Genomic DNA, 7,389 nt, shown 5'->3' on the forward strand with positions numbered 1-7,389 from the left:
TGTGAGGAAAGCTGTTCTTTTTCAAATCTCTTCTATAGCTGTCTTTTTTTATTTTCTTTCCGTGTCCTCTTGTATTTCTGTCATCCCATTTTATCAGATTCTCTCTATCAGTAATTTCTATGCCTTTCATGATTCTGTAAATAGCTATCAAATCTCCTCTCTCTCTTCTTTGCTCTAGTGTCTGTAGTTTAAGTTTTTGTAGTCTCTCTTCATATGATAGTTTTGAGAGTGTTGGTGCCAATTTTGTAATTGCTCTTTGTATTCTTTCAAGTTTTTTTATACATTTTTTTGTACTTGGTGACCATATCGTTGCTGCATATTCCAATCTTGGTCTTATCAGGGTGATTAGGATTTTCCTCACCATTTCTTCATCCAGGTATGTAAATGCCACTTTGATTGTTCTTATTAAATTATAGGTTTCTCCAAAAATCTTATTTATATGTTTCTCAGGTGACATATTATTCATAACAATGACTCCCAGGTCCTTCTCATTTTCTACTCTTTTTATTCCTTCTTCTCCCAAATTATATGATCCTGTTATTCTGTTTTTGCTTTTTCCAAATTTCCAAATTCCATTATACTACACTTTTTTGTATTGAACTCCATCTCCCACTTCCTACTCCATTCTTGTACTTTATTTAGATCTCTCTGTAGTGATTCACAATCTTCTTCAGTTTTCACTCTTTTCAGTAATTTTGCATCATCTGCAAAGAAGCTCATATAGCTTTCAATTCCTTCATCCATATCATTAATATATATAGCAAACATTATTGGGGCCAGAACTGTTCCCTGCGGGACACCGCTTATTACTTCATTCCATTTTGAGTGCTGATCTCTTATCACTACTCTCATTTTTCTTTCTTGCAAAAAGTCTTCCATCCAATTTAGCAATTTACCTTGTATTCCTCCTTCATATTCTAATTTCTTAAGCAGCTTCTTATGTGGTACTTTGTCAAAAGCTTTTTTTAGGTCTAGAAATGCACAATCAGCCCATCCATCTCTTTCTTGTATTATATCTATTAGCCTTGAATAGAAACATATTAAATTGGTGACGCATGATCGTCCTTGTCTGAATCCAAATTGCCTTGGATTTAGTACGTTGTTTTTTTCCAAGTATTTTACCCATCTACTTTTGATAATTCTTTCACAAATTTTTGCTATTGTACTTGTTAGAGAGACTGGTCTATAGTTGGTAGGTTCTTCTTTATTTCCTCCTTTATATATAGGTACTATATTTGCTTTTTTCCAATCTTCTGGAACTTTTCCTTCTTTTAAGGAACTGCTTATTATGCTATGTATTTTGTCTGCCAGTTCATTCCTGCATTCTTTCAGAATCCAGTTTGCTATTTCATCTGGCCCATGCGATTTTCTGACATCAAAATTACCCAAGTGTGTCAATATTTCATTCTTTGTTACTTCTATTTCTTCCATAGGGGGGACTTTTTCTTTCCACTCAATCTCTTCAGGTTGTATATTTTCCCTTGTAAACACTGATTTAAAATGTTTGTTCATAATTTCTGCCATTTCCATTTCCTCAGTGTATTCAACTCCTCCTTGTCTCAATTTCTCCAAGTCTTGTTTGTTTTTCAGTTTATTGTTTACAAATCTGTAGAATAGTTTTGGTTGATCTTTACACTTTTCTATAACATCTTTTTCATATTTTCTTTTTTTCTCTCTGCACTTTTGTACATATTCATTTCTATAACCAGTATATATTTTCCATTTTTCAGGTCTTCTGTGTTTTTTCCATCTGGTCCAGGCTTTGTCTCTTTTGTCTTTTAACTCCCTACAACTTTTGTTGTACCAGCATTTTACATATTCTTTTTCTTGTTTTTGTCTTGGGACATACTTTTTCCACTCCTTTTTTGTAAATTTTTGTCAAAATATTCCATTTCTCTTCCACTGATGTTTCTTCTTTGTATATTTCTTCCCAGTTTTCTTGTTGGAAGAATTCTCTTATTTTATCAAAGTTTGTTTTTTCATACATCATTCTTCCTTTTCTATATTGTTCATTTCTTTTCATATATTTTTCTTCATTAAGTTCCAGTTCAATCAATATGTGGTCACTTTTACCTATTGGTGTTTTATATTCAATCTTGTCCACTATTCTAGGTTCAGATGTAATTATTAAGTCTAGCCTCGATGGTTCTTCTTCATTTCTATACCTAGTGTTCTCTTGTATCCATTGTGTCATTGAATGGTCAGTAATCATCTCAAGTAGAGCATTTCCCCATGAGTCATCACCACTCTTTACTGTCATTTCTTCCCAGCAGATTTCTTTGCAATTAAAGTCGCCCATCATAACTATTCTTCCTCCGTCTTCCATTATTTTAGTTAATGCTATCTTTGTGTCCTCTAGCATACTTTTATATTCACTCTCCTTCCATGAGGCTGTTTTCGGAGGCACATAATTGATCACAAATTTTCTGCTCTTCTTATCTCTGTCTTCCACTTCTATCATAATCATCTCTACTGTATTCTTTCCATATATGACACCTTTCACATTTATATCCTTCTTAGTCAGGAACATAACTCCACCCCCTTGTTTTTTCTCTCTGTTTCTAATCCAATAATTGTATGCATCATGTCCTACACTGTTGGGTGGTAGTGGGCCTTTTAATTTTGTTTCTACAATTCCCATTATGTCCGGTTCTTTTTCTTTCAAATAATCATTCAGCTCATTCAATCCTGTTATTAATCCATCTATATTTGTGTAAGACACTCTTAGTTTTCTGCCACTTCCATTGTGTTCTCTGTTTCCCTTATGTTTTTCTTTTGTGTGTCGAACTTCCTTAGTTTCATGTTCTCTACTCTCCAATAGAATCTCTCTTTCTCTGACTCCGTTCTGTTCTCGTTTTTTGTCTTAGCTTCCAGTCTTTTCTGCTTTTCTTCTTCTCTTTCCTCTTTATTCATTTCTCTTTTTATCCATATCTTTTTGTATTGTTCACTTGTTGCTAGTTTCCCTGTTTTGGATAAGATATTCTCTGCCGTTGTTTGTGACTTGAATTTAATCTTAATTGGTCTGGTCTTGTCTGTGCTATACTTTCCGAGTCTAAATTTCTCTTCGATTTGTTTCATAATTCCTGGTTCATCTTCCTGAACTGATTCTAGTAATTGGCTTACTTTTTCATTTTCCTCTTTGATTCTTGTGGTTCTATCTGTGTTGTGTTTCTCTTCCATTCCTAATATAATTATACATTTCTTCTTGTCTGCTAAATCCCTTACTATATTCTCCTTTTGTCTCATCACTTTAATAACTGAGTCTTCAGTATGTTCTTTTAATTGCTGTTTGACTATGTCAGTGAATGAAATCTTATTTCCTTCTTGGGTTTGCTTCCAATTTTTACTTTCTTTAGCTATTGTTTCTCTGTTTTCTTTACTATTCTTCTTCAATTCCTCATTCTCCCCTTTTACCTCTCTTAACTGTCTTTTTAGTTCTTCTATTTCATCAGTTAAGTTTCTATTCGCCTTTTCCAGTTCTTCCAATCTTTCAACCCTTTGTAAAATGGTGTTCATATGACCTAACCTACTCTCCAAGTCCTCGATCACCTTATCAACCTTCTCCTCTAGTCTTGTCAGTCGGGGGGGGTTTGTGTCCCCCCCACTCTCTTTAAATCCCTTGAAAATATTCTCATCACTTTCTACTGTATTGTTCCTATCTATACTTCTAATCTTTACATTCTTATTAGACATTCCGTCGTCCTCCAGCTCGTCTTGTGGTCTTTTGTTTACTTTACGGCGGTCTATTTGGACCAAGTCCTCTACTTCCTCATTACCTTCCATTTTCCCAGCAATCCCTCCCCTTCTCCTCTTTCCTTACTTTCCCACTACCTCACGAGCAATTTCCCCCCCCCCTGCAAATACAAAAAGGCACTTCTCTTTGCGTTGGTATCCACAATCTGCACTTTTCTTCAGAGCGTTCTTCAAGCCGTCCGTTCGTTGAAAGTGTGTGTGTGTGTGTGTGTGTGTGCGTGCGTGTGCGTGCGTGCGTGCGCGCATGTGTGTGTGTGTTTGTGTGTGTATATATATATATATATATATATATAATTCTTATTTATTCATATATTTATTTATTTATTCCTGACCGGTTTCGCTTTACAGTATCCTCTGAAGAAGCTACTGTAAAGCGAAACCGGTCGAGAATAAAATCAATAATCGGATCAAGACCCGTGTTTCCCCCTTCCACCTCTCTCATATATATAATTCAATTATATGCCGCAAATGCAGTTGATCACCGAATTGGATGGATGTAAGATGCCAACATTGTGCCAATGTTAGCATCAAATCTCCAGCCAATTCGGTAGTCAACTGAAGCAGTAGGAGCCACTTACACTAATGTATGTAGACTCGCATTTATGTGAAGTGTATGTGCATTGGGTATTAAAAGCGTGTATGTTCGGTTGTTTTAGCATGCGCACTAGGCAACCACATTACGGATAATCGAAAGGTATTCATTAGTAATCATTTTTTTCATTTCGTGAATTCCAATACGGGAGGGAAGGAAGGTCGCGTTCACAGTAGACGTTCTAAATGGGGTTTCAAGAATTTCTGTTTTCCGGTTTGAATTAATTCAACGGTTTCCAAACTCCCTTGGAGAACCCTGATGACGTATGGTGTGTGTGTGTGGGGGGGGGGGCTTAAGCAGTCGCTAAGTTCGCTTATGCCTCGGCTCGGTGCTGTATTCCACTCCCCCCATTCTCATCTTGGCTCCTCGTGGATAACGGGTCATCCCTGCATCCCGCCCACTACCCTGGGTCAGAAACAGTGCAGCAAGATACAGAGCATTCACAGCAAGGCCGCTTCATTTAGTCGGCGACCCCCCTCCCTCTCCGTCCCATCATGCAGAAAAAGAGAAGATGGAGGGAAATCACATCGGGCTGCGTCAAAATATCATCCATACACAATCACTCTCCATGCATCCCAGTCTCCTGCCTTCTCTCTTCCTTACCCAACAGACATTCTCCTCTTTCTGAAAGCCCCCTTCACCCCATCCATCCATCGTATCGTTTGTTTGTCCCCTCAAGTTCATTCCCTCCACCTCTGCCTTCCACACCTCGTTTACTAATTTTTCATCACTCATTCTCTCCATGTTTCCAAATCATCACACTATATAATCTTTTGTCACCCCTATCTGCCATCTCCTTTTTCACTCCCACTCTCCTCCTCACTTCCTCGTTTCTCACTCTATCCAACCTAGTAACCCCTACCATACTTCTCAGACATTTCATCTCATCTCACCATTTTGAGAAGTGAAAGGGGAAACTAGTTGTCGATTTTGTTGGCTAATATACCACACTGACATACATGTGCAGATAATTGTATGCACAATGTATAACACAGTATACGTCTGGTATTGTATTAGAATATATGATACAATATACGCTTATTCAGCTAATTTTCTACATCACATACATAATAATAGAGGCCTAAGTACAATAACAAAGACAAATACGACATTTCTTGTTCGCCATTCAATCTATTTAGGGCGAATGGTGAGTGGTTGTGTATGAATGATGTTTTGACGCAGCCCAAAGGGATTTCTCCCCGTCTTTTGTTCTGCATGAGAGGGTGTGGGGTCGTCGATTAAGTGAAATGGTCTTCCTGTGGATATTCTGTGTCTTGTTGCATTGCTTCTGAACAAGGAAAATGGACGGGATATAGGGATGACTCGTCATCCACAAGGAGCTTGAATTCCACTATAATAATTTCAGGGAATTAAATTTTCTTTTCATATACTCGCAGTATTATCTTCATGAATTTATCGAAGGTCTCTTTTTTCCCAAAAAGTGTTGATGGCAAGCTACACTTGTCGGCTCTCAGACTCACTGGTTGTAAACAATATTCTCCATATTTAGTTTCTTTCTGGTGGTCTTTTAAGTTACTGATACATATCAAATATGGTATTAACATACCAGGTTATTATCGATCTATGCCTAAAATGCACTTAGATTGATGGCGAAGGGAAATATTCTCTCTGAATCGAATGCATACAGTATTTACAACGCCGACATGCATATCAGTTTTGCAATCACATCACATACGGGAGATTTTAAAATGTTAACTAAAATGGTGAAAATAATGTAAAAACTAAATCATATGTAATTTATCCATCATCTGAGCACAGCTATGATGACTATCCTAAACTTATCATGTAAAATGCATACGTTCCGGAATCGCATCATTCCAAAATAACAAAGAGAATGAAGTTATTTCGCGAAAGGTTTGAGCACGTGAACATGCTGCAGCCAATTTCGTAATGATAATAATGGTACACATCAAATTTACTATTTGTTTTTCTTACAGTGGAGGTAGCCAAAGTCAAAAGGTATAATTCCACTCCCACTCACTCCATTCTCATTAACGAACCCTCCCTCCCTCTTATCTCGCCTCCTCCCTGATGACGGGTCATTCATGCATCCTGCCCACCGGGGTGGGTCAGAAGTAATGCAGCAAGACAAAGCAAATCTACACCAAAGCCGCCTTATTTAATCGGATAATAATGGTAATGATAATAATAGTAAAAGTAATAATGATAGTAATGATACAACAGCAGCAGCAGCAGCAGCAACAACAACATTAATAACAACAGTAATAATAACAACAGTAATAACAACATCAGTAATATCAACAACAGTAATAACAACAGCAAAAACAGTAATAACAGTAATAACAATAGTAATAATAATAGTAATAATGATAGTAATAATGATAGTAATAATAATAATAATAATAATAATAATAATATTAATAATATTAATAATATTAATAATATTAATAATATTAATAATATTAATAATATTAATAATATTAATAATATTAATAATATTAATAATATTAATAATAATAATAATATTAATAATAATAATAATAGTAATAATAGTAATAATAGTAATAATAGTAATAATAGTAATAATAATAGTAATAATAGTAATAATAGTAATAATAGTAATAATAGTAATAATAGTAATAATAGTAATAATAGTAATAATAGTAATAATAGTAATAATAGTAATAATAGTAATAATAGTAATAATAGTAATAATAGTAGTAATAGTAGTAATAGTAGTAATAGTAGTAATAGTAGTAATAATAGTAATAATAACAATAACAATAATAATGATAATAATAATAATAATAATAATAATAATAATAATAATAACAATAATGATAACAATAACAATATTAATAATAATAATAATAATGATATTAATGATAATAATAATAATAATAATAATAATAATAATAATAATAATAATAATAATAATAATAATAATAATAATAATAATAATAATAATAATAATAATAATAATAATAATAATAGTAATAATAATAATAATAATAATAATAATAATGATAATAGTAATAATAATAATTATAATAATAACAATA

The sequence above is a fragment of the Oratosquilla oratoria genome, chromosome 24, assembly GCF_046742065.1.
Source record: "Oratosquilla oratoria isolate Oo_2021 chromosome 24, ASM4674206v1, whole genome shotgun sequence".
NCBI classification, from domain to species: domain Eukaryota; kingdom Metazoa; phylum Arthropoda; class Malacostraca; order Stomatopoda; family Squillidae; genus Oratosquilla; species Oratosquilla oratoria.